This window comes from Phasianus colchicus, chromosome 7 (assembly GCF_987193195.1).
Source record: "Phasianus colchicus chromosome 7, bPhaCol1.hap1.1, whole genome shotgun sequence".
NCBI lineage: Eukaryota > Metazoa > Chordata > Aves > Galliformes > Phasianidae > Phasianus > Phasianus colchicus.
In genome coordinates this window covers 23998645-24025566 of record NC_143442.1, presented here as the reverse complement: position 1 = coordinate 24025566, position 26922 = coordinate 23998645, and the positions used below count along the sequence as shown (strand labels likewise).

General features: G+C 39.7%; 1 long non-coding RNA gene across 2 annotated transcripts in view; it reads left to right on the top strand.

Moving 5' to 3' along the window:
• Nucleotides 1–26922, top strand: part of LOC149917279 (uncharacterized) — a 144980-nt gene that overhangs the window by 83267 nt on the left and 34791 nt on the right. Inside the window, exon 2 of one of the 2 annotated variants that reach the window (XR_016468327.1) lies at nucleotides 2715–2822. This is a non-coding gene — a long non-coding RNA (uncharacterized LOC149917279). Of the gene's footprint in view, nucleotides 1–2714; nucleotides 2823–22435; nucleotides 22587–26922 lie in introns of those variants that run through there. The other variant, XR_016468328.1, reaches the window with a different exon arrangement.

Here is a 26922-nt window from a genome sequence, read left to right as displayed (position 1 = left end):
CCAAAAGATAATAGCAATCTCTGGCCTGGCTTTAAGTTGTTTGTGGAATGTAAAGGATACTTTTCTCATTGCTTTTTAAATCCATTTTTGCTAGGAGTTTCAGTTACCAGGCTATCTTCTCATAGCTACTTCTGTCATTTCTTTTGGTTAGTCCTGAAAAAGTCAGGCAGTTCAACTAGATGATATTTGAAGGCCCTTACAATTAAGCTATTCTATTCTGGTCTGTTCCTTCTACAACAGCTTCTGCACTTGCCTCTGCATCTTCTTGCCCTTAAATAAATTACAGTGTGGAAAAAAATGAAGTCTCAATTTACTGACAAACCTAGATGTATCTGCAGGACCATGAAGTTCTTTCTGCTAAGTATGGCCTTGCACTTTTCAGCCCTTCCTTCCTCAAAACACACAGGTTATTCTGCTCAGAGCCTATATCTATTGCAGTAGCTTGCATCTGGTCATAGCAGGTAGGTCCTCAGTGGCCCAAGCTCACACTTTAGAAGAGTGAAGTCAAACCCTTAGAAGTCTGAGATGTCAGGGTATCTGAACGCAAGGCCTTTGGTGAATTAACCAGAGCTATATCTCTTTACTGTGTCATCTAAATGTGCTGCAACTTCTAAAAAGTGTGTTTTCGAAATCACTGTGGAATGAAAAAGAAAAAAATCTTTCAGTGATAATTTCCAGCAGCACTTAAAACTTCCATTAATATTATGAATGAATTCAGCAAATAATCTGCTGCTGAATCAAAATTTCCAGCACTGTTTCCCAACTGCATTAAAAGCTGCATTTTCATTAATGTAAAGAATGAATCCAGCATGGAATATACTGCTGAATCAGAACTTATGCAAAAGGTTAGTTAAGAGGCTACAGTCAATTCCTATAACACAAATTATCTGTAGTCTGTCCCAATACTATAGCCACTGCAATTAAAAAAAACAACGGCAAGTATGAAAAATATATCTGTCTATGGATGATGATCCATTTCTCTAAACAGGGATGTGTACAGAAAGCAAAGAGGTTTGAAAAACAGTCTCTGAAAGCAGAACAGTCACCCCCTCTGTAAAAATGATACTACTGGAGTCTGTTTTCTTGGGAGGCAACAGAGCATGCAACAAATACAGTACAATAATAGAGTAAGAAAAAAAGTTCATAGAAAGTGCAATAATGTGTTCATGTTGTTAAAAAATGGCCTTAAGACTCTCCAGTGGAACTTAGTTTACTCTGAATACCTGGGTCCTTTTCCCTTATATTTTATTATTTTGAGAAATCCCGTGTTTTGTAAGGTTTGTTACCTCATTTGTGAAAGCATCTAAACTCCTCATCCAGGCATTTTTTATTTTGCTGTCAGGACTTATAGGCAGGGGAATCCACAGAGATCTCAGCAACTCTTTCCCAATTCAAGAGACTTAAGAAAACTGGAAGGCAGCAGCTCAGTCTGAGAAAGACAGAGATCTGGCATGGCTAATAGGTTCCCTGGGAGTAGAGAGAGACCCTTTCAGATTCATGGGAAGCAAAGAGACCTGGAAGGAGTTCTACTTCTCTGAAACTGGGTCCTACATTTGTGGATTGTCTTCCTGTGTACCAGACCAGCTTTGAAGAGATAGAGAAGTGCCTTGATGCTTTAGTTTGGATACCTTTCTTCTCTCTTCTTCCTCCTCAGCAAAGAACTGCTAGTGGCAACATGTACCTGCACCATCTCTCCCAAGAGATGGCAATACAAAATTCTACCAAAGATTATCCCTTTACAATTTCAGTTTTACTCTGACAAGCTAGGATTTTACTAACAGGTTTATTGCCAAGTTTGGTACTATAGTTTTGTTACTATTCTCATCATTGTATATATTTTTTTTTGCATTTACTATAGATACATTTTTTACTAATGCAAAATCTTTTTATCTTTCCTTTAATACTTGCAATACTTCTTCCATTCAGAGTTTTAATTTTAGCTACGCGCATTCTTCTCAGAACATCTTAGACTTTCTCAGTCAAAAGCAGCTGAGGATGTGCAGTCCCTTGCAGGATCAGACCCAGACACGAGAGGAACTTCTGTGCTCTCTAGATATATTAAACTAATTACTTTGACTTCCGTACACTTATTGTGGGTTCAAAGGCCAACAGCCGGGCATCCTATTCAAAAATTTCAAGGGAGATGGCTGAGTACAGGAGAGCCTGGGAGCAGGTTTCAATTATTTTATTAGACAGAGGTTAAGAGTCATGCCTGGGAGGAGAGACAAGTGTTTCTTGACGTAGGATTTGGAGAGTAACACGGAGGACTTGAGAGCTTTTGATCTGGCATCTTTCTCAAGCATTATCTCACTTGAAAAAAAAAATAAAAAAGGGAGAAGAGGAAAGTATGGAAACATCTCCTAGACTGGAGATTTCATAATGAATTCTGGCAGCAAGAGGAGCTTATGAAATACTCTTTTGGGTTCAGCTAGCAAATCCTGGGGCAAATAAAATTTCGTGCTAAAGTGGTAAGAAATCCTGTTCACTCAGAACAGCTTTCCATCTTGATACTTCCAGCAATGTTTGAGGAAACAATCTTCCATGTTTTGGACAGGCTTGGGTATTAAGAGTTATGGCCTGGAAAGGCCATTAAGCAAATAACTGTAGTAAAACTGTGAATCAATTATGGGAGAATATTTGAAATACAATTTTAGTTTATGGATGCTTTCAGGCAATAAAGTGTGACAAGTTAATTCTCTTATGCTTATTTCTAGAGCTTCAGAGATGAGATTAGAACTTGCAGATTCCTGGCACCATGTTTATGCTGAGTCCACAGACAATTTAACCTCTATAGCATTTATTGTGCTAATGCATGGAACCTGGTAAGTATTTTAATATTACTTTTCCAGACTTCTCTTTCCCTATTTTACATACTTGTATTTTTTCAGTATGAAACCCAAATTTAACTGCTGAAAAAAAACGTGTAACTTAGACAAATTGCAAAATACTGATTGTAATTGGCTCTGTTTTCTTTGACACACCATAGAGTGAGCCTAGGACAGATGCCTATTTCTATTCTGTCTTTCTATGCAGCCTGGAATGTGAGTAGTCATTTGAATGAAGTTGTATGCTTTGACTTAAAAACAGACAGTGGAACTGTTTAGTGTAAAACCTAGAATTGAGCTGTAAAATTTGTCAGAAATACTACAGAATCTGCTATAGCATTCAGTAGTTTTTATTCAAAGTTACTTTTAGAACAAAAGAGTCATTTCAAGAAATATACCTCAGGAGAGAAGAGAAACATGAAAAACTGTATAAGGGTGTGCTAAATTCAAACATCACTTTCATACTTCTAACAAAAAGCAATAAATGCATTGTGTTCTCCAGATGCTCCTGATATGAATCAGTATATCCATGAGTAGGTGTAAATAGAGTAAGATAACAATTCAGCTCTCTTCCTGCCCCCTACACCACTACAGCATTTGAATACTTCACAATTATTAGTGGGTTTTTTTTTTCTCTGATGTGATATGTCCTTCTCATCTAAAGGTAGGAGAATAGCCCTTCTCAATTCTCAGGTACCTTTCAAGCCAGACAGAGAAAACAGAGTTGTCTGTTAGGTGTTCGGTTTCTAAAGAAAGTGTAAGCAAAACTGATGCATATTGGTGAAGGGCTTCAACAACATTCATCTACATTTTCCAGGTTTTCTGTGTACAGCAATACAGCTCAAAAATCATATAACATGGTGGCTTTGAAAGGTTTGTGAATACTTACTTGTCCTTCTTTCATATCAATTATTCACAGTGCACTAGTTTGTACTGTTTCCTCTTTCAGTATAGCCTCTAGTTACCCATTTTGGTAAGTGAACATAGTGTGAAAAGTTGCTGTTATTATTCCTCTACAGGAGTTGGAAGAGTAGAAGGGGTGAACACAAGAAGTGGAGGTAGAAGTGCACTCATGAGTTAGACCAAGTTTGTCATTCATGGCTTGACCATATCTCCTGCTGCTTTCATAAGTGTCCCTGGTCCTTATGCTGTAGTAGGACTTGGCAAAAAACAGTTCTACCTTTACTCTTGAAAGTACTGATTTCAGATGCTGGAAGTGGAAGAAGAGAGGAAGAAAGAGCATTCCGTGTTTTTCTTAGAGTTCACTGACTGCACAGTTGTGTAAAAATGTGTTTGTTAAGGATCTGACTAAAGTAGAGATCTAGAGAACACAGAGCAATACCTTCTTGATGGCTGTGTCCCACCCTTGAAACCTAGCGCACCATTTACAGATTCCAGAATTAGGGAACAAAATTGGTGGCTTAAAAGTGGACACTTAGTGCCTGCAAAGGAGCCTGTGGGCACTCTGTCTTGTACAAGGAGCTTGTTTGGTACTTAGCCTACATTTTCCATTCTTTAGAATTATTTTTGTATTTGCAAGCATAGACCCATAAACTACATTGAGTAATTCCTATCCTTTCTTGATTTTCATTTTCTCTGCATATTTATCCTGTCTCGCTCATGCTGTCGCTGTGTCAGGTTATGCATTACAAGGGCTTTTTTTAGCTTGTTCTCTTCACTAGATTATCCCTATGCTATGGTAATTTTAGTTGTGTTTTCACTTCACTTCACTTCGATTTTCTTGAATAAGATTTGTATGTTGGCTGACTCGTATATCTTTTATTTCTAGAGACATTTGGTGTCTGGTATTTCTCAGCTCTCTGACTAGTTCCTCCTAAGATCCATGAAGGTTTCTAATTTCAGATACGCTCCTTTCTGTAGTCTCACTGTTCGAAGCAGGGGCTAAGAGACAAAATTGGGAAAGAAAAACAAATACGTGCCTGTGAGCCACCATTTCCTATTAGTGGCTTTATGCAACCGTCTCCAATTAGGGGCTTCATGCAGCTGTCACCAGAATTGCTGCTGAATCAAAACCTTGGAATTAAAATTCTGGAACCCTGGGGGGAAGGAGGCTGCCGCGGTTCTGAAACCTGCTGCTCCGGTCCCTGGATCTCCTCTCCGCCCAGTTTCCTTTGAGGCAAGCCTCTCGTTGCAGAATAAATGTCTCCAAGGATGCAGCGTTGGTGCCCTCTTGTGCCGGGAGAAAGAGATAGGAAGGGAGGAAAGGAAATCTGGCACATCAGTGGGACAACGTTTAGAGCAGATTAGAATGGATTGTTTTGGCAAAGGATGGAGATGGGGATTTCACTCAGCTATGCAGAAACTTGGCTGACAGACACTAGAGGGCTATTGGTAAAATGAAAATTCAACAGATCACCAGGGACAGATCTGCTGGCTTCCCTGATGACTTGTGCGGCATGGCTCTACACTGTGCAATACAGCTGAGAGAGGTTGGTGTTGGTGCCACAGCAGGCAGCATGCCATGCCCTGCAGGGAGCCCAAATACCCCAACGGTGGGACAGCTGCCCAAGCAACACTTCTCTGGGCTTTCGGGGCACAGCAATGAGCTTGGGCCCAGCTCAGCCTAACGGAGCTGCAGGTATATGAAGGGGTTCAGTGCTCTCTGACACTAATTTCTTTGTCTTCTCTTGTATGGCACAAAGGCCTTTCATTTCGTCATCTCACATGTATCACATTTGAAAGGGGACTTACATCTATGGAGATGTTTTTTTTGGTTTGTCTATATGATCCTTGCTCACGGTGTTTCATGCCTGCATCTTTGTTCTCTGCCTTTTCAAGATCCCTTTTGACTATGAAAAATAGAGTCCATAATATGTAGCAGGAAATAGAATTCTCTCCATATTTTAGCTCAGTGTATTTCCTGTTCTCTTTTCATAAGATTTATTTGTTGTCAAATAACTGGTGTACTATCTTTTTAAGAAAGCATCAGTGCAGACCGTAGGGCATGTAAACAGACAGGTTCTTCACCTGAGATACCAAACTTTCACAGGCTGGCTTTCAGTCAATCACTTAACCAGACATCTGAGACATCTTTAATTTTTTCCCACAGTTACTAGTTCTGGTTTTAGCTGACTGAAAGAAATGCTTGTGAATATTGAACAACTTCTCCATACAAGGATTTGTGTTTGTAGGTAATATATGGAAAAAGGAGCTGAATCTTTCTGAGGTGGTTGGCCATTAGATTCTGCTTTCCTTAAGCACGGAAAGAAAGCTGTGAGCCAGCAGAATCCAACATTAAAACATTCATGGAGTAGAGAACAGCCTTATTGAATCAATATTAAGCAGTGAATAGTAAGTCATAAACCTAAACCTAAAGCCTTCTCCCAGGCTTGACTGTTTTAAGATTTCTATGTTTTTTTCTAATTTCAAAGAACTGAAGAATTGAAGAATTAAATACTCTGGGTTAGTCCATTTGCAGGTGATAGCTCTGCTTCTTTAGGCAGATCCTCACTGGTTAAAGTTCACTAAACTGAGGGGACTGTCTTTTTGAGACAAGTCCTGAAACCTACTACAGGTTCTGTTAGATTTTAAGGTTAGCTGCCATCATACACAAGCAATGGCTGTACTGCATGAACCAACACCAGAATAGTGACAAAAAATTTCAGTATTAAAGTCCTAAACTAACTATGTATAATAGGTAAAACAATTTGAAGTAGAAGCTAATAGAATGCATGTCTGTCACTCAAAGTGAACAGAGAATGAAATTTCTTGTGTTCCTTGCCAGAAACATGCTTGTAAGGTTGGTCACCTTCTTGACGTCCACTTTGCTCAGACTATATGCATTTCATTATCAATTATGTACAGTCCTACCTTGAAGCGTTTCAACCCAAAAGTCAAAGTCTTGCAGCACACTTATCTGCAGAGTGATGTGTGTCAAATCTGCCTTATCACAATCTGCCACCAGGGTTTTTACACGTGTAACTTTCATTACAGTTGACAAGAGCGATATATGCAAATATTCCACAAAGCAAGAAAATAAACACTCTTTTAATCAAATGATCTGACTAGTAGAAATACACTTTGTATACCACAGTGAAACAAAGGCAAGACTAAAACAGCAAAATCTAGTAAGAGGCAAATATGATATGCAAAAATAAACTATTAAGCCTGCTTCAGAAATGGTTAGTTAGCTCTATCTGTCCATCCTCTCTTTTGGGTCAACCAAGAGAATGGATATCAGCAGTTGTACTGTGTCACTTGAGATGTAACAGGCCAAAGCATGAAACAAACAACCAGGAGATTGGGAAAGGATCTAGTGTCCCATCCTTCAAAGCCAGAGAATTTGAGTCAAAAAAAGTTTCATATAGTTCCTCAGGTAGTGAGCAAAGAGCTTGTTTCAGCTTGTCACCAAACACCTACCGAAAGTCAACATGCTACAGAGTACTTTGACCACAGAAATGCTTTTACTGGCAAAACAAGAGAATGTATGCAACAAGGCACAACATTCATATACATTAAAGCCTGTGAAACTATCGAGTTAGCTGCTGACTAAAAGCTTCCAAATCTGTAGTCGGCTTAGACTCAAGCGATGAAAGTAGTGTCAGTCTGGTGCCACATATGTGGGTGTACATCAGTGCACAGTCTGAGTTTACAGGATATGTGGCAGTAAGCAGTTGGGTATCAGCAAATAGAACAGGAGCTCTAATCTATTATAACTATAAATTGGTTGGCTCTTTTCCAGGGCTGTGTAGACATGAATTTTATTTCTGGGTTCAGCTCCCACAGACTTCCTGTTCCTCTCAGACAAGATTCAGAGCCAGATTCTGATCTTTATTTATTCCTTCATAAATTCAAAGCAATTCAGATGAACCCAACACATAGCAGTTGCTCAAAACTACCCTAAATGAGCTCAAAAGAGGATGCAGAGTGCCTCATTTCTTCATCTGTAAGAGGACGAAGGACTCTTCTCTCACCTCTCTGTCTATCTTTTTGGTACTGCAGCAGAAACATGGTTGCCATGCACATACTGCTAAAATGTTAGCTGGAATCTCTATCTGCTAATATAATGCAAACAACAAACAACTATTCACAAAATCATGGAGCATTTTCAAATTACAGTCCCAAATTCTAAATACTTTAAGGGAAGCAGACAACAACATTGCCCCAGCACAGACAGAGTATTTCAGAAGGTAGCCTGACTGAAAGGATTTAGCTACACAGATAAAGGACCATGATTTTAACACTAGGAAGACTAAGTAGCATCATTAAAATTTCAAAAGATTTCTCCATTTCTTGCTGCCTTTGCTGCGTGTACATTTTTCCATGTTATGTTTTAATAAAACACAACATTTTGTCTTCCTAAAAAAGACAAGCTGGAAAAATTCTATATTCCATCTGTTTAAATAAATCAAATTTTAAAAAATAGTACTCTAAACCTTTTAAGCCATTCAGGCCTAAACTGAGGAGACAAAACATGGAAGGAACCTTTAAGATCATCTAGCTCCAATCCCTGCTATAGGGAGGGATACCTCTCTCTAGACCAGGTTGCTCAAAGCCCCATCCAGCCTGGCCTTGAAATCATACAAGTTAATAGAAGTGACTATATTGTAAAAATAAAAACTGGGTTACTTTTGCATTGACACGTTTTAGGATTGTGAAATGCTTCTGTGAAAGAGAGAGAGGCACTTCTTGTAAAGAAAATAGTATATTGAACACACTGCAAAACATTAGGTGTGGCAATAGTACGTACCTTTTCTGAATAAATGTTTCCCATAGCTTGATGCCTGAATCAAAGTCTTCTATGAGCACTGAAATCTGCTATTTACTCTCTGATAAAGAACAACTTTAATTCCTCCTGCTTCCAAATGTTGGTCATCGCACCAGAGACCCATTGCACTACTTGTTTGTTTTGTGATAAAGGCAGAACAATTTGATCGCTGTGTGTTGGGCAGACATGATGTAATCTTTTAAGGAAAAAAAAAAAACATGAAATAATTTGATGTGAGAAAATGAGATGTGAAAGATTTTTTTTGCACATTCAGAGTACATTGCACAGAAATCTGTTTGTACCAACATAAAAATTCACAGCATATAGATATTTTAATGGAGAATTTACATGCATTGAATATTAACATTGTTCAAGAATGGTTCTATTAATATGGGAAGCACCAGGGCTAGAAGAATCTATCATGTAAAATGGCTATTTCTGCAAAATTCAGAAGGAAAGATATAGAATGAAAGGGATAATTAGGTATTCTTTGTGTATTTGAGAGTTCTTTCTTTGAACACATTTTCTCTGCTTTGTTTCCTTGGAAGACTAAAATCAGCTGGTTGTGTGTGAACTCAGCAATAAAAAAATATTCTTTTAAAATGATTAATGTTTGCAAAACTCAGGTTGGTTAATTTTCTCTTAAGCATGAATGCCTGTGTTGTGTTTACAGATGGTTCTGACCCCAGATTATTTTTGCTCATGAATGACATTCCTCATTGGTGTTAGTTAACAGGACAACAGTTCTTTATGCTAGGACCTCCCATGCAACAGGAAATGATTGAGCAGTAGGGAAAATGTCTCTGCTTCAGTATTCTTCAGAAGATGCTTGGGAAAAGCTGAGATGAGAAGAGCCTAGTGATTAGAAAACAGTAAATCAAAGGGATTTTTTGTTTGTTTGTTTGTTTCTGGATTGAGTCTTGTAGAATTGCTAGGAGCTTTTGAGAGGAAAACAGGTTCTGGGTAGTTGGAATTAGGGAGCAGTACAGACAACTGGAAGGATAAGAGCTTGGCTTCACTCATTTTCCATAGTGCTGGCTTTTAAGGAAGAGTTTCTTTGAGTAACAACTGTTCTGTCTCTACAATTCACTTGGAGGCAGATGGGTTTCAGGAGTGAGCATTACTTAGTAGGCCATTGGTTGGAAGCCATGGTATGAGGAAGATCTGCCCTGTGTGCCTGGCTTCGAGAGTGCTTGCAACTTGGCTGGGCACCAAGTTAAGAACAAAGTATTTAACAAGTCATGGGTGAAAGAGACATCAACTACATCAGGCAGAGAGAGGCTGCTTTGTGCCTGTTCTAGATTCTACAGCAAGTCTAGTTCTGGGTGCTTTGATAATAATAAAGAAGTTACCCTTGGAGTTTTTAAATGGCAATGAGCTTTAAACTGTAGAATTGGTATGCTGACAAGAATTGAAGGATTAAGCGTTCTGATAGTTGACAGCAGCTCCACAAAACAAATTGCCTGTTTTAGGATATCCTAGTGGGTATTAAATTTAATCACAAGGTGCACTGAATTCTGGAGTAGCAAGAAATCTACAGAAAGAGCACAGTAAAGTACCTTTTGTGAGTAACTTCTCACAGTACTTAATATGAGTATATCATAATTCTTGCAGACTGCTCTTCGAAGTAGGAACACGGTTGCTGGGAAGTGCTGTTTTGCCAGGGGGTCTTGATGATCAAATTGCCCATTTCTGCACCATTGACAAGATGCAACAGCAGAGTGCAAGGGGCTGGGAGTTCATGCATGGATGTTAAAGCAGGGAGTGTAATACAAAATCCAGGAGTTGTGTTGTGCAAATAGGCCAGTCGGGGATGTACCTTTGTACTAAATTAGCATGGCAAGGAAACAATGAGAAAAAACTCCCCAGCCATCCTGCTAATAAGTCTTATCTCTGATCTTGAAGAGCCTAAAACAGTTTACTTTCCATGCCTATGTAAGCCATTTGTGCTAGTAAATCAGAAGTAAGTGCTCCATATTCCGTTATCTTCTGATCTGCCTCAATAGCCACAAGCTGTGTAATGCCAAAAAGGTACCTCTCTATCTTAAAAAGAAAAAAAAAAAAATTGAAGGTCCTTTTGATCTAAATTGAATCTCATTCAAGTCTATATAAACCCTTACGTCTGTGGCACACAACACAGGCTTCACAGCCTTGTTCCATTGCATTCACAGCGATGTCCTGTGGTTTCCTTGTCACTTTTTGCAATCGAGTCATGCGAAATATATTATTGTCTACCTTGTTCTGATAATCTTGATACCACATTTTCCTGTTGCACAAACATCTTTTTCTAGGTGATTTGATCTAAAAATTTAAGTCTAGCAGAAAGGAAATAAAAAGCAAGATTTTTTTTTTTTTACATCCTACTTCACCACTCTGAGAGCTTTTCTAACTGCTGCATCCTAAATTTAAGTGTTGCGATCAAAGTGGGATAAAGAAATGATGTAAGGAAAAGGGTCATATCTTCTTATAGCTATGAGACCATCAGTATCCTTCTGAAGCTATGAGTAAGATACTTTGATTTCAATTCCAGTTGTGAATTTTGTACCCCTTATGATCTTTCTCTATGAGAGAGCAAAATTCTAGTAGCTGCATGATGGGGGGTTTCACACAGGCTACCACATTATGTTGAGGTTTAGGCTCGAATCCAGGCTCCCTGCCTGCATGTTCATTTTCATTCTATTCTTTCTCTTGCAATAGAGGAGGACAGGCCACTAGCACATTTCTGCTCTGTGGCAGCATGCAGTACAAAAGTAACTGGCACAAGCCATTTGGTCCAAGACCTGGAGCCCATTCTGGCAGCTGGCAGAAGCAGTGAAGACACAGTCTTGCTTGCATGCTGTCAGTTTCATATCTCCTTTATGGAGAGGTCACCTAGCCCCGGTTACTGTACCATCCTTCACTTCTCCCATTTAAAAAACACAGCAGATTACCACAGCTCAAAACTAACATCCATTAATTGTCCCTCAACAGGGACAGGATGAGTAAAAACAGAAACAGTGTTGTCAAGAAATGCTTTTGTTGGCTGTCACTGATGTCAGTGAAAGAATGACTCAGTTTGCATATTTCTTGAGTCACCTGTGCTGAAACTGGCAATGTGTGTGCCAGTAAGGACTGCTTCAGCTTTAGTTCTTAGTGAAATAAGCACCTTTCCCCTCTTTCCCTCTAATGCTAGGTTGAGACCATCGTCTGATAAAACCAAGTTATGATCCTTCTAGAGAGGAGAACCTAGACCAAGACCTATCCAGAGATTACTTTGTATAAATTATTAGATAAATATGTAATATCACATAAATCCAAGGCAGCAAGTGTGCTAAAGCATCTTTCCCACTGTTCCAGCCCTCTGGGTTGAATATAGCATCAGAATCCTATCCTCAACATCCTGATCTTTTGGAGGTGTAGGCCATCTACTCCATCAATGAGCGAAACGGCTTTCTGTCAAGGAGGCAAGGCCACATCACAGCTGGGAGCTGGTGCCTGGTGGCCACCAGCTCAGCTTTCTCTGTCTTTGCACCTCATTGCACTGAGGCTAAATCTCCTAGACAGTGGCCTAATATACACACAAACATGGCAGAGGGGAAACTAACAGCCAGTGAAAAGATCAAGTGGGTATGGGAAAATATGGGAATAGATGAACTAGATCAACTATATCCAAGAGTAGGAGTATGCTGTATGTCTGAACTGCCCTTAAGCAACCTCCTAAATTCCTTCTAATAACAGCAATGAGATCTGGTTATAATCATTGTCAACACCTTTGCCTCTTAAACTTTCTTCTTAAGTCCAGCCCTATAGAAGAATTAAAAGGGAAAGAAGATAAGAAAGGGGAATGGGCCAGGCCAGGACCTGGCCCTCCTTTTACTGCAGGAAACTGTTAGAAATCGAAAGAGTATTTGAAAAAGGTTATTAGCAGATGTAAGCCAGTGACATTTTCAAAGTCTTAGAGTTATTAGTGTTTAGAGAATGAGGTGCCAAGTAAAAGATTACTGGGGAAGAGCACTGTCTTTTTTAAACTCCAACAACTGTGAAAAAGTCAACTTCAAACATGGTCAAGGTTTACATGGTTGAATTCAGTACAGCTGTAAGAGGAAAGAAACAGTTACTTTTGAGGTAACTGGGGTGGCATGCTGAATTTAGCAGCTGGATGGAAGTCTCAACAACTTGTTGTTAGGACAGGGATGTTTTCAGGACAGAGTACAGCAAACAGGGGCTTTGAATGCCCTCTACCCAGCAAATCATGTCCTGGAGTTTGCATGCAAATCAGTTAATGTTTCATAGTCATGTCAGTTAAATCTTCAAATCTCTCACCATCTTGGGAAGATTGGACTTAGTGGAAATATACTATCCCTGCAGCTGGAACAACATCTTTGAAGATATTGCTTTTCAAATCTCTTGAGGGAGGTAAGAAATGAGCATAATTTAGGCTGCAGAGCTATTTTTCATCCCTTCAAGAGTTATTTATCTAGACGAACAAAGTTAGGACAAGTAGGCCAAGTTACCCAAGATTCTACTAAGTGGTGAATAGATGACTGGAAAGATTATCCTGAAAATCTCTAATTGTGCTTAAATGTTTTCCTGGGATGGAAAACTAGCCCATATATTAAGTGATACTTCTGAGTGGCTGCTCAGGAATGACTTAGCACCACAGAGATTCATTAAATACCTCTCTTTAGTGCATACTCATGGGCATGGTAAAGATGTGGCTTGTCGGGGACTTTCTATACATGGGTTATGTTGCATAACCTCTAAGGAAAAGAACAGTGTTTGTTGTCCTCACATAGGACACCGAGTTCCTGTGGGTTATGTTGACGTCATTACCAAAGAAATAAGGGCAAGTAAAACCGTGTAACATGTCTTCTTGGTAAGGTAATGGTCAAGCTAAGTACCAGATCCTCAAAAAGCCTTTGGAGTTTGTATAAGAATGTTAATGGTTGTGGTAAAAGTTCTGTACACCAGGATAGGTCACAGAATCAAAGAATCACAGAATGACCAGGGTTGGAAGGGACCTCAAGGATCATGAATCTCCAACCCCCCTGCCACATGCAGGGCCAACAACCTCCTCATTTAATGCTAGACCAGGCTGCCCAGGGCCCCATCCAATCTGGCCTTGAACACTTCCAGGGATGGGGCATCCACAAAACTCTCTGGGCAGCCTGTTCCAGCACCTCACCACTCGCTCTGTAAAGAACTTCCCCCTGACGTCCAACCTAAATCTCCCCTCCCTCAACTTAAAACCTTTTCCCCTCGTCCTGCTGTTATCAACCCTTTCAAAGAGTTGATTCCCCTCCCCTCTATAGACTCCCTGCGTCCTTCAGTGGGTTCCTGATTTATTGCAATGAATGCGATGTGTGTAGGGCACATGCTTGATGCTCTCTATTAGAACGCTGTACCATTTCTGGGAAAAAAGACTAGAAATTGCCAAGCCTTGTGCAGTGGTAGAATATTTTGAATAATGTCTATTTTCTCCTCTCAGAGAAGCCTTGTGTCTGATGTATGGGAAAAAAAAGGAACTCTAAATGAAAAGAAAGCACTTAGTTCCTATTACACTCCTCCCGAACCTTTAGAGAGAAAGGTCAATAGGCAAGGGACCCACCATTTGTGAGTAAAGGTCCCTCCTGCATTGCTTATCAACACTTTAATTAGTGAGGATGGCCTTGGTTATATGGATTTAAAGTACTGAAAGGTGAGAAGGGCCCCATAAGTGAAAGTAAAAAGGCAAGAAGGCCTCACAGTGACTGAGAATAAGGGGGGTGAAGGGGAATAGTTAGAGATAGTTTATAGAAGCAAGAATGTAGAGCTTGTTAGAAAATAAGGGATGGCAGACACTGTGAGTGGGATAGTGAGGGGGATGAAGGCCATGAAGATAAGGGTTTGAGAACAGCCCGAGGACATTTGGCAGGGAGGAGATAGATATCCACAGGGCAAGAAGAAACCAGTTTGGGGGGATGCCCCCCTGAAAAGTCAGAAGTTTACAGCGAAAAAGGTCAGAAGCCTTCATGAGGAAGATGACAAATCTTCATCCCATGACCCACTACGCATGCGCAAGAGGGGAGGGACTGCATGCTAATGAACTCTGGGGGGTGTAATGAATATGTATCTGAATTCCAGGAAAACTATTGATTACGTATTAGTTTAGCCTATGTTTGCAGCACGATTTTTCCAGACGGTGTGCAAGTTAGGTGGATCTATCCCCCTTGCACCCAGTGTCTGCGCAGCCCTGAATAAACCGTACCTGCTTTGTAATCTTACTTGGGTTACAGAGTTTGATTCCACAAATCAGTATCCCCACCAGGGATGCTCCAGCCAACATTCACTGACAAAAGCAAGAAATCTGAGGGCAGAAATTTACATTGCAGGGATCTAAAGAGATCACGGCAGTTAACAGGTCTACATGGGGAGTTTTTGACGACAGTATAGAGAGAAATCATAGGACAAGTTGGCTACACTCAACTGTGGACATTGCTCTGCTCATCTATATTCTATGAAGATACTGCATATATGAAGATGACATTCTTAGACATGTTCCCCTGAAAATGACTCTGGTAACTTGCTCATCCTAGACTGATGGGTATATGCTTTCACGTGTACTGCATATGTAATGCATGAATGCTGGCTGACAGTGTGCCTGATAGTAAATTATTTTTTACTATTTTGGCCAAGTCATGAGCAACTCTCTTTCTTAGAGTTGTGATAAAATTTATTCTTGGTCAGTTCAAGCACATTCACTAAATAAAAGAGAACAAGACTACATTTTGTTGCATCTGCCATTGTATGTGACACACAACACAGACTTAATAGACTTTCAAAACTCAGGAGACTGACTCAGATGACAAAACTCAGATGGCTGATATAATTTGTAGAACGCAAATGAGTTTCAAGCACTTGGTATGTTCACAGATCATTTTCAACAAGTTCGACAATCATACTTCTTTCATCTTATCCCTTGAGAGGTAACCTGCCGTTTTAATTTAAGTAGTATCTTTTTTTCTCATTATTTTTTCAGTACCCTACAAATGACATAGTTATTTTAAATTTGAAGAAATGTTAACTGGAAAATAAAAAGTAATGGACGGGGACTTGATCCATTGTTTTTTTTGTTTGTTTGTTTGTTTAACTGTTTGCCCTTTTTCTTGGTTTTGTTTAATAGGTGGTGGTACTGCTGCGTTCGTAGTCTTCTCCGGACATTTTCAGATATTCCAGTGATTCCCTTTTAGCAGTGCTACCATAGCAAAAGTGAAAAGGAATCCACCTTAGTCAGATTTTTCATACCAATGTCATACAACAAAATCTTTGTGTGGAGTTGTGACACTGTGATATGCATCAAAAGGAGTTAAAAGACGTAATTCATTCTAAGAGGATGTTTGCATTGACACATTTTATTAAACAGCACTTCAGCCCGTGAATGTAAAATGCTGAGTCTCTTCTGCACTTCCAGAACAGCAAGAATAGTGATCTCTGGAGTCAGCAGAAAGTTGGCAAGCTCACATTACTCCTGATCTGAGACAGCCTTAAGTTTCTTTTATCCACATCACTTGTCTTGGATTGTGCCAGGTATTTTTGAAACATGGAGGAATAGGACTTGGCTTTCCTGTATGCAGATAAGCATGTCCTTTAGAGAGTAGCTCTCATTTCAGTCACCAGTGAGTTTCAATGTGATTCTAGTATTTTCTTAGAGGAAAAGACCTTAACCCTGACTCAGCTGATTGTTGGGTACAACCTTTGATATAGTTCTTCAGCCAAACTATTGCTGAATCAAAAGACAATAATCAGAGGAATGGAAAAAAATCGGCATTGAAGTGATTAGCTCCATACACATCCCAGCTGTTTCTCTCCCTGTTTGTGCTTTTAAAGCCTTTAGTTAGTCACCCTTTTTATGTGCATGTATATCTTTTCCAGAATGCCAGTTGGTGGCTTCTCAAAATCATTTTAAAGCACTGAGTGTTTTCTATGACTGTAGCCACTGTAGACTGAGTAGAATAGAGTTATTTTGCACAAGGAACAGCCACATTTCTCCTCATCCTCATGTTGTCCACTCCTGTAGCAGTCTTAACTTGAAGGGGAGGTTACTACTAGTCCATCTTGATTCATATCCAGTTAACAGTGAAGATATTCTGGCCTAAATACAAGGCAGTTAGATCCCTGTGATATATGTATTCATAAAAGCACTTCCATTTTCACCACTTTCACAAGAAGAATCCATCTTCTGCAATAATTGTGTTTATTTTTAAGGCTGAGAAAAAATGGATCATCATTAACAGAAAGTTGAAACTCCCACAGTATTAATGAAAGAAAATTATCATAGTGATTCTTCAGAAAAAGTTTGCCAATAATTTTATAATACCACTTAATATTTTCAAGCAATGCTTAGCATCCCCATTTATATAATATAAAATAACTCCTGGTGTGGTTCCTGAGTGCTGCAAAAACGATAGGAATGGGATACTTCCACTGTCAGTCAATAAAATGAAAGATCTAATCCTTTTGGTGATAACCTTCTTATCAGACCACTCTCCCAGTATGGTAAAAGTCTTGTTTCTGCTTTTAGTTCTCATCTAACTTTGGTTTCGCACAAGATCCGGTTACGTCTCTCTGTTTTAGGATTCTTCTCCAGGAAACCAAGCTGTAGTTCAGAAAATATTCGCTTGAACTGTCCAAGCTACAAAATTTGCATGATCAGCACAGTGTACAGCAATCCTGATGACACTAACACAGGCTTTTCCTCATTAGCTTGTACTCATGCTTTTTCTGTCTTGCCAGCAATAACAATTAAGACCCTGTCTGCCAGGAGATAATCTGTAAATTCTTCTGAATTACCACTTAGAGAAGGGTTTTGTTTTCTTTGGCACCTCAGATATCACCAAATCTGTGTCATGATTGAGACAGACATTTTGCAATAGGTGCCAACAGTTGCATCATTCCAAATGAGTACAAACAGTAGTAAAACAGACTATGAAATATGTTGGTATGAGTAATGAGTGCAGCAGCTTAATCTTTGACGTATTGCTGCCATGTTTTAAAGAGGCATCTCTTTGCCCCTCTCTTTACCCCTTACTTCACAGGATGTAGCCATTTGTTCTGGAGAAAACTGACATCAAAAGTACTTTCCAGCATCTTTCACAGTACTGAACTTGGAGAGGAATTTTTGCCCAAATTTATTGCACATAGATGCCTTATATAGCTTTACTGTTTGTCATTCAGTGGACTTAACCAGTTTCATGTGTCTACATTAACATATTCCTTTCCTGACATGAACTTGCTAATGTTCTCCTTTCCTTTTCGAAGGATTGTATGCCCTGAGGGAAATCCTGAGGCCTCTTGCTTCTGCCTGAAATGGATTTCTTTTCGTAACGAGAAAAAGAAAGTTATGTTTCTCTTCAAAATGACAAATATTTTAGATTTTTTGCTATCCTCTAACCTTAGCTCTGATTCCCCAGGAGGGCACTTTCCTAACTGTGTTTCCCAACATCTCCTTTTGTATATGTGCTAGAGAGAGAAAGTAAGTTTGTTACGTACTCTGATAAATGGTGTGAGGGAGAAAAGCCTTCTCAGAAGATATGTTATAGCTTTGGAAATTCTAGATTATTTTGAGAGACTGTCAACATTACAATGATTGAATTTGAGATATCCAGGAAGGAGGATGTAGGCTGCTAAAATCATGAATTTCCCTGTTGGGCTTGGATTTGTGATACAAACACATAGTATTGATTGTTTCCCTTAGAAAAGAATATCTCCAGGGACCAGGGCTGCTGTTGTTGAGCTTTCTTTAAAAAAATCACAGGCTTTGTGTCCAACTCTGGCATTCACAAATGGTCCAAACAGTATGCTTAGAGATACAGAGTTACAAAGAAATAATTTTGTACCATGTTCTGCTGAAAAGAAAACTGCATATTGGTCTCCTTAATGGGTATCACCCTGCTTTGTTATAGCAGGACAAAAAAAGTGGGACAAACATGTTATTTTCAAAGGCTAAGAGTTTCCCAGTAGCAACTGAATCTAGATGCTCCCATCCTTCAGTGCATGACCGTTATCAGTGATCTCTTTGTATGACATACACAACAACAATGGTATTGATGGGATTGAATATGTTTGTCTGTGATAGCTGCCTGAGGGGAAGTGCTGTGTTTCAGGACTTCAAAAACATAATCTGTATATAGCCATGCTGAGAAATACCAAAGCTGTGTACTGGTAAGCCTTTAAGTACTTTTTCCTGTCCTGAACTTTTCCTCTTCTTTTGTAACAAAGGAGTTCTTCATCACTGATGTGATCTGTTGCCTATTGAGGATTCAGGCTCACCTCAAAATACAATCATTCCGCTGGCAACACTGAAGAACCTTGTTCTGCAGATCACAAGTTTGAACCCTGTTGTTCTGACACCATTCTAGAAACTCTGCTTCTTCCCAGGCCTCATGCTGTCTGTGCCATAGTATTCCTCTTTCAATAAAGTACCAACAAGAATTCCTATCATAGTGGCCTAAAAATTGTGTCAAGGCTTTTTAGAGCCTTCATATCTGTTGTCATAGGGGAGTTTGTCATTTTTTGTAGGTGAAAAAGATTGATCTGTGAAATGAAGGCTCAGGGACTTTGTTTTCATGCACACCAGATCACCTTCTTTTCCCTGAGTGCTCAAGTCCTTGTCTTATGCATGATCTGGATCCACAATTTAAATAGCCTGGGTAGCTGTTAGATTGTGTCACTCTTAAATTACAGCCCACCAAATTTGTGCCCATGAATCTTTTACCAAATTCTGGTAGACATTGCTCACCCTTAAAGCACAATGTTCTTCCCATTCTGGGATTATTGCAAAAACATAGCAGCATATGTATCTCCCTCTCTCCTTATATACTCAGAATCATATGTATGTAGTACAGAATCATACCATTTTCTTACTCTTCCAGGTTTTCTATTCAGATAGTAAAACAGATACAATTGTTCATGTGCCATCCAGAACAGGCTGATTATAATGTTTGTGCACATATGTATGTGTATATGCAATAATAATTATAAAAATATAATAATTATAAAAACTCTCTATACGTATAATATTTATCTGTTTGAAATATAGTAAGACGCAGATTATAATGATTTCCTTATCACCTGTAAATCTAATATACACACAAGTGGCATTTATACCTGCAGTTTTCAACCAGTGTTCAGCTCACTTCTCAGAAGTCAAAGCCACATATGTGTCTAAGCAGTTTCTAGAGCAACAATACCGTCTGCAATTAGGGCATTTCAAAGGCCATTCTGCGTTGTCTGCATCTGCACTCAGTCAGAGACAAGGTGATACCAGCATTCAAGGCATTGCTCAACGTGCAAATATTTCTCATTCAAGTAACATAATACAAATCCACACACACCAGGATGAAAACACTTTTGGACCTCATAGGAATACCACATATAAAAAATTAATGAACAGGACCTTTATTTCACTGGGAGGAAACATCCAAATATTGACCTACACAGAGTTTCAAAATGATTTGGTATTCTGTGCACTGATCTTTTTACCTCATTTTTGATTGTACCTATAATTGTGCTTCGTTGCATCTCCAGAACGCATGAGAGACACCGAGATAGATGCAAAATGCACTATCTTGGTACCTTCTCTTTTTATGTATGAGAACACCCTAAGACATAAAGTCAAAAATGCCTTACCCTCACTGTCCGGGTTGTTACCATAGCAGCAGTTGGTAGCTGTGTTTCAAGTTCTTCTGTTTTTCTGTGAATGCTCCTCAGAACTGCTACTGAAGCAGTGGTTTTTGGTGGTGGCCTTTTGAAAATCTCTGAAAGCAGAAATAATCTTGTATTTTGCATAGTAGTGAGGAGGCAGAATGAAAAATTTGTTGGGGGCTATTTGGGATCTTCTGAGTTCCCCAGGGAAGATCACAGGCAAGCTGCTGATGGTGACAATGAGGCAACTTTTTAGCTCTCCACAGTACCCATGGTGTCTGGGCCCGAAGTGCACAAACTCGACTTGCCCTTGATACACCCGTTTTGAGCACTGCTTTGTGGTAAACAGATTCTGGCACATACTTGTTCATCTTTGAAAGATGAAGGTCAGAACCAGAGTTGAGTGTTGATGCCTTAGCAGCTCATATGTAGCAAGGCACACTTGCTGTGGCTTCACAGCGTGCACAGAAGTGATGCCGCTGGGCTGGCACCTGCAAGGCTGCTGCTGCCTTCACTGATGCATACTGGGGCCGATGGGGGTTAGAAGATGCATGAAGATCAGCTAGGCTTTTGTGATTTAACTTATTTATACTGTGTGTACTGGAAAGGTTAGAAGGAGTGGTGAGGGTCTTGCAGTATCTACCCAGAATACAGTATGCTTGCTGAACTAAGGAACCTTCATATTAAAGGCAGAAGACAAATATGAAGGAGCGGGAGGGGAAGAATGAAACAGAACTATATAGAGAGAGCAAAATGATTTGTGTGATATGCCATTTTAGCTTCTTGTATCACTTCTTATTTAAGAAACAGTGAGGAAATATTTATTTGGCAACATGACAGGCTTGTAAGAAAATCTGCAACAATTCTTTGCTCCTCAGAAACATCTCTTCATATTGGATAGATTAAGCTACTTGATCACCAAAGTCTCAGTGTGTTTAGATAAAATACAACTTTCAGAAAGAGCTTAGTTCGTAGAGCTTCACTTCCTGGAAGTTGCGTGCTTAACCAATCATTTCAATATCACTAGTTCTATCTTAGTAATACTGAAATCAATATTCTCAAAACACGGCCAATCTTGATAGAAGATTTCTGACCTTCTTCCCCAAGGACGAGTCTTGCTGAAGTTGCTGATTTTGATACCAGGCTGTCATGAGACACTGTCTGGGTTTGTTCAGAAGGCAACTTCTACAAGAAGCCTATGCTTGTCTTGATCACAAGCAGGGGAATCATCTTTCAGCAGATCTGCCTACTATAAGCATTTAAGGTTGTATACACTTTGTTTCATTATGAGGATATTTCACTTATTTCTAGTTCCTGCAAAGAGGTGGCACGCTAAGAAATCTCAGAAAAGCAGATAGATGCTGTTTCGGCCTTGCCTACTGGACTTCCAAATGGAAACTTGGGCCTCCATGTGCATGTTCACATTACTGTTATTTTGGCTTACAGAAATTTATGAAATTTGTTACCTGTTATATGTTTTGCACCACTGCATGAGGATCTCAAACATTTTTCTGTATATGTTCAGTAGGACTGCTCCCCTAGAGTTATCCACAGATGTGGATGCCAGCAGAACAGTGCTGTTGGCCCAAATCCACAAGTGCTGCCAGAGATCAGCTGCTTTTCAAGTTCTTTTCAATATTTTCAACAATTTGATGTAGCAGAGAAAACTCTTTTAGAAGTCTGTCCACTTTCAACCCTCTGTAAATTCTTCAAAGTTAACAATAGTCAGCTTAGGCTATTTGCTGCGCTGAGAGCTCTTGTTGACAGCCTGGGATGTCTGTGGCTCTAAAAAAACTTGAAGAGCCAGAGAAGCCTTCCTGAAGAAGGCTGGTTCTGAAATGTCCAGCCAGTGTAACAGGACCCCAGAGAGCCGCGTGCAAGGAAAGATCCCAGGGCTTTTGAGGGCAGGAGGAGAGATTTCAGGGGAAGTTGTGCTGGTAGCAGTGCTGGAGCTGTCCTGTGACTTGTGAGCAGTGATCGCCTAGGAGACTTCGTACAGTTCAGCATGGAAGAGAAAAAGCTGTGAGAGTATCTCAGCACTGTTTATAAATACCTAATGTGTGGGAGTCAAATGGTTGGGGCTAGGCTCTTTTCAATGGTGTGCAACAATAGATCAAGGGGCAGTGGGCAAAATCTAGAACATGGGAGGTTCTATGTCAACATGAGGAAGAACATCTTAACTGTGAGAGTACAGGGCACTGGAACAGGCTGCCCAGGGAGGCTGTGGAGTCTCATTCTCTGAAGATACTCAAAACCTGCCTGGATGCTTTCCTGTGCAACCTACAGAAATGAACCTGTCTCAGCAGAGATGTTGGACTCAGTGACCCCAGAAGCCCCTTCCAATTCCTACAGTTCTATTGTTCTGTGATTCTGTAAGTCCAAATCATTTTACTTCTGCATAGATTTGCTAAAGTTAATCAAGATTAGTTAGGGTTAGCTAGTTTTGTTAATGTAAAGTTAATTTACATAATGAAATAAAATGCATTACTTTAATACATGTTCTCCAGATGAACAATTCAACCCTCTTCATCTGCTTGGCTTTGCTTTGGTTTCTTTTTCCTTCTTCCCTCCAAATGAGACAGTTCAGTTGACAGACATTGAGCAAATCTTCCCTCAGGTACAAAGGGGACCTCATCTGGCTTGCAGAGCAGGATTCACCTCTCCCACCTGGCTTCCTTTATGAGCAGAGCTACGTGCAAAGCCGTTCCCTTCTTTTTTCCCAGAATTACTGAAGACAGCACGAGCAGAGGTTCCTACATTGGAGGAAACTAAGTAGCTGGATCATAGGGTCCCTAGCGGGAATTCTGTAACCCAAAGAGGTGTGACAGGATAACAGGGATGGTACCTCAGGTGTGCAGCCATCAGGTTGCAGGGCTGTGCTGTATCTACCTCCTGCTCTGCAAGCTACTGCATTCAGGCACCTGGGGTAAAAGACGTGGTGTTTCAGTCAGTGCTGCAGCATCCACTGCCAGAACATAACACCCATTCACTGGGCTGGAGAATGAGATCCTTGTGGATCTTGCTCTAGATTCACAGTCTTTGTCTGCATTTGCTAGCACCACAGAAAGCAGAGAAAGTGCATCTTGAAAATGACTCAGAATTGATTCCATCATCATGTGGTGTAATGATCTGGTTTGGCATCAAAGCAATTGACTGCATAACTGCATAAAAAAATTTCCACTGCATACATTTCATTTCACTATCAAAGCTGTAGCAATGCTTTTCTTCAGATTTTTCTTCACAGTTGTTGTTTTTATCAGTGCCTATGAACCAAATGCTACTTATTCGTGGAAAGGGAAATGAGTCCCCATTACTGCAACACAATTCAGGTCTCTGAAGGTTGCTTTGGATATTCGTACTTACAGAGGAAGAGATGTGTTCTTGTGTTTGAATTAGTAACTGTGCATAGTGTTAACAGTGTTCTTAAGAAAAGGAAGAGTCCTCTTTTCTCACCAAATAAAATGCAAGTTTTCATCATCTTGTACAAATAGGATATTTTCTTTAACTCAAATTTTCAGTGGAAATTATGATTCATGAGTTATTATTCAACATGGGCAGCCATTTTCACTGGTGCGTCTGTTTTCCGGTAAAGAACACATCTTTTCTCTAAATGGAAAGATTACCAACACACTTAGCAGAAAAGACAGGGCTTCTTTCATCTAAGTCAGAGTCCTGATGGAGTCGAAGTTTCCTTTAGCTTTTGAAGCTGGTGTGACAGATGTTGTGGCAGGAAGTGCTTTGTACCTCTTTGCCTTTGCTGTATGAAAAGACGATTCAGAAAAGGTGACTCCTCGGCTTGAGGGAGTTTCAGAAGTGCTCATCAGCAGCTCCTGCATTGCTCCATGCTGCACCTGGTCCAGACTACTCCTGCTGCAGCCATACCCACTGGGATGGCACAGCCCTGGCAGGGGAAACAGGCCCTGCTAGGGCAGGGCAGTGTCCCATCCCACCAGTCCTCTGTGCAGACATGGAGCCCCATGACAGGGGGTGTTTCACTGAATATATATGCGGTGTTTGGAAAGAGATTCCTGTTCACCACCAGATGCATGATTCAATCAGTCCCTTAGCAGTAAGGCATGTCTTTCTGTGACCTTCTCTCAAACTTCTGTGAGTCTAGACTTCTTAGAGGTACAGGTACAAAAAGTAAAGTAAAATGATATCCTAACCAAAAAGCCACAGCCCTTTTCCAAATAACATATGCAAAAATATACAGTTGGTTTTCAATATGCTCTTGAACCTCAAGGTTCACTCTAAATATCAGCATTACTGATTGGAAGCAAAGGTATTTTTTGTTCTGACAGTATGTCCTGAGAGTTGTTTGCTTTGTTCTGTTGCAGTCCACAGAAGTCACTGCTTGTCTAAGGTTTTGTCATACAACTCGATGTATGTCAGGCTTAATTTTTCAGGACAACCGTAGGGCAGCAAATATACCTTCCATCTTGGCAGGATGAAAGCAATACCGGCTTGTAAGTCTTTGCTCAATCCAGGCCTTAAGTCCTTGCCTCAAATTTGAGATGGCAACAGAATATGCAAGATTCACAAAAGCTAAAGCTGAAATATGGTGGGTGATGGATTTGCCAACAGTATACTAAAAATTGGGAGAATTGATGCAGGGTTTAATATATAGAAGATGTACAATTTTTCAAAGTCGTTAATGCTTGCAGTTTTTAAAAAATGATGATGCTTGACATCAGCTAAATCTTTCCTGTTGATAATCAGAGCTGATTCATCTTTTAAAAATTGATCTCACGCCATACAAGATCTTATTACTCCCAAGAGGAATTAAATAGCTAAGGCACACTCATTTAGATTAAGTTCACCCTCTGACCTCTTCTTCATATCTCCAGTTCATACCTGTCCAACTCTTTTTGCCAGAAAAACTGTTTAATCCTTCCTATTCCTCACTCTAGCAAACCCTCAATATTGATTTGAACTCATAACCATAGAACATAAATACAAATCAAAATTTAATCTGTAAGGGAAATGGGAAATTTTTATGACAGTGAGTAGACTGTTTTAGCAGTGAAGGATTGGACAACTCAAGGGACTTAGATTTATGGAGTGTTTCACAGACTCACAGAATCAGAGGGGCAGAAAGGAACTCCTGGAGATCATCTAGTCCAACCCCCTGCTAAATCAGGTTCCGTGTAGTAGATTGCAGAGGAAAGCATCCAGGTGGATTTTGAATATCTCTAGAGAATGAGACTTCACAATCTTTCTGGGCAGCCTGTTCCAGTTCTCTATCACCCTCACAGTAAAGAAGTTCTTTCTCAAGTTGATATAGAACTTCCCACATTCTAGTTTTTGCCCGTTGACCCTTGTTCTGTCTCTACACACCAGTGAAAAGAGTTTCATTGCAGTTAAAGTCAAACCAAAAGCAAAGAGGTACAACTCGCAGTAAATATTGTATGAGCAGAAGTCCCCAGTAAGCGATTGGATTTATTTTTAACTAAGAAATTTCAGTAACCTGTACTTTTTCTGCTTTTATTATTGATATGTTATTGCACATGGCAAGTAACAGATTAATGTATGTAATGAACTCTCCACATGCCAAACACTTCACCAGTAACAGGGAATGCATATCTGGAGCTTTGATCTCTGTTCTGATGATTTGTTTGCTTTCCCCTCATTCCAGAGCTCCTTTTCCCTTAGCCATAAATAAACTCTTTAAAATCTGTAAGAAATATGACAGAATTTAAATCTACATGAACTTTGAAGATAATGAAATACCCATGATAAGGGAAAAAGGTCCGCATCAATTCACAATGTCATTTCTTCCACAGTGTTATGGTAGTTTTGTAGTGGTACAAAACTGCAATCTTGAATTCAATCATTAAAATCCAAGGGCATATAGATTTGTGTTCATAATTCAGGCTAGAAGGTAAACTTACAAAATATATATCGAGATTTGGATTTCAAATTACCTCAAAATATGCAGGTGTTCAAATTATGAGATTCTTGTCATTTCTCCATACTTAAATTTTGGAGTAGCTGTGGTTGCCACCCGTATCTTTCACCTGTTCACAGTAGTTTGTATTGCCATTTTATCAAGATTAGGTTCTCTTGAGCTTGCTCAGATTGTAAATTTTTATTCCTAATCTTAGCCTACAATTAGTCCTTTGCCATACAACTCTATTGGATTTACTGATTTACCGACTTCAGACAGTCCACACAGGCAGTGGCTGGGAGGATGTAAAGGGAATTACTGACTTTAAATACGTTTGACAATTTATAACAAGGATAGATCAGAAAGGATGAAAGCCTCTTAGTGATCCTGGATCTTGTTACCCGCATGATAGAAACTGATCCTTAGTGTACATGTTTTTGAGAGACCTGGAATAGCCCTAAGCAAAATCCTTTTTAAATTCTGTTCACTGTAAAAAATGAAGATGGAGAGACCTAGGTTGTAGAACTCCCTTCATGGACTGCTGCACAACTGGAAAATTACCATTACTATCCTAAACTTTTACATTGCAAACAAAGGAAGCAGGTTGAGGTTGCTTCTTAGTAGGTTATTTCCCCACCCCCAAACTCTCATTTCCTGGAGGTTGTTTGGATGTTACTAATGTTTCTGCTTGTAAGTGGATTTTGTACAAGAGTTGGCTGAAATATTTCCATTTGATCTTTTTTTTTTCCTGCTAAAATTATATCTTCCCAAAACTGGGAGTTTCCAAAAAGAGTTTTGACTTTTTGAGTTGCTGGCCTATG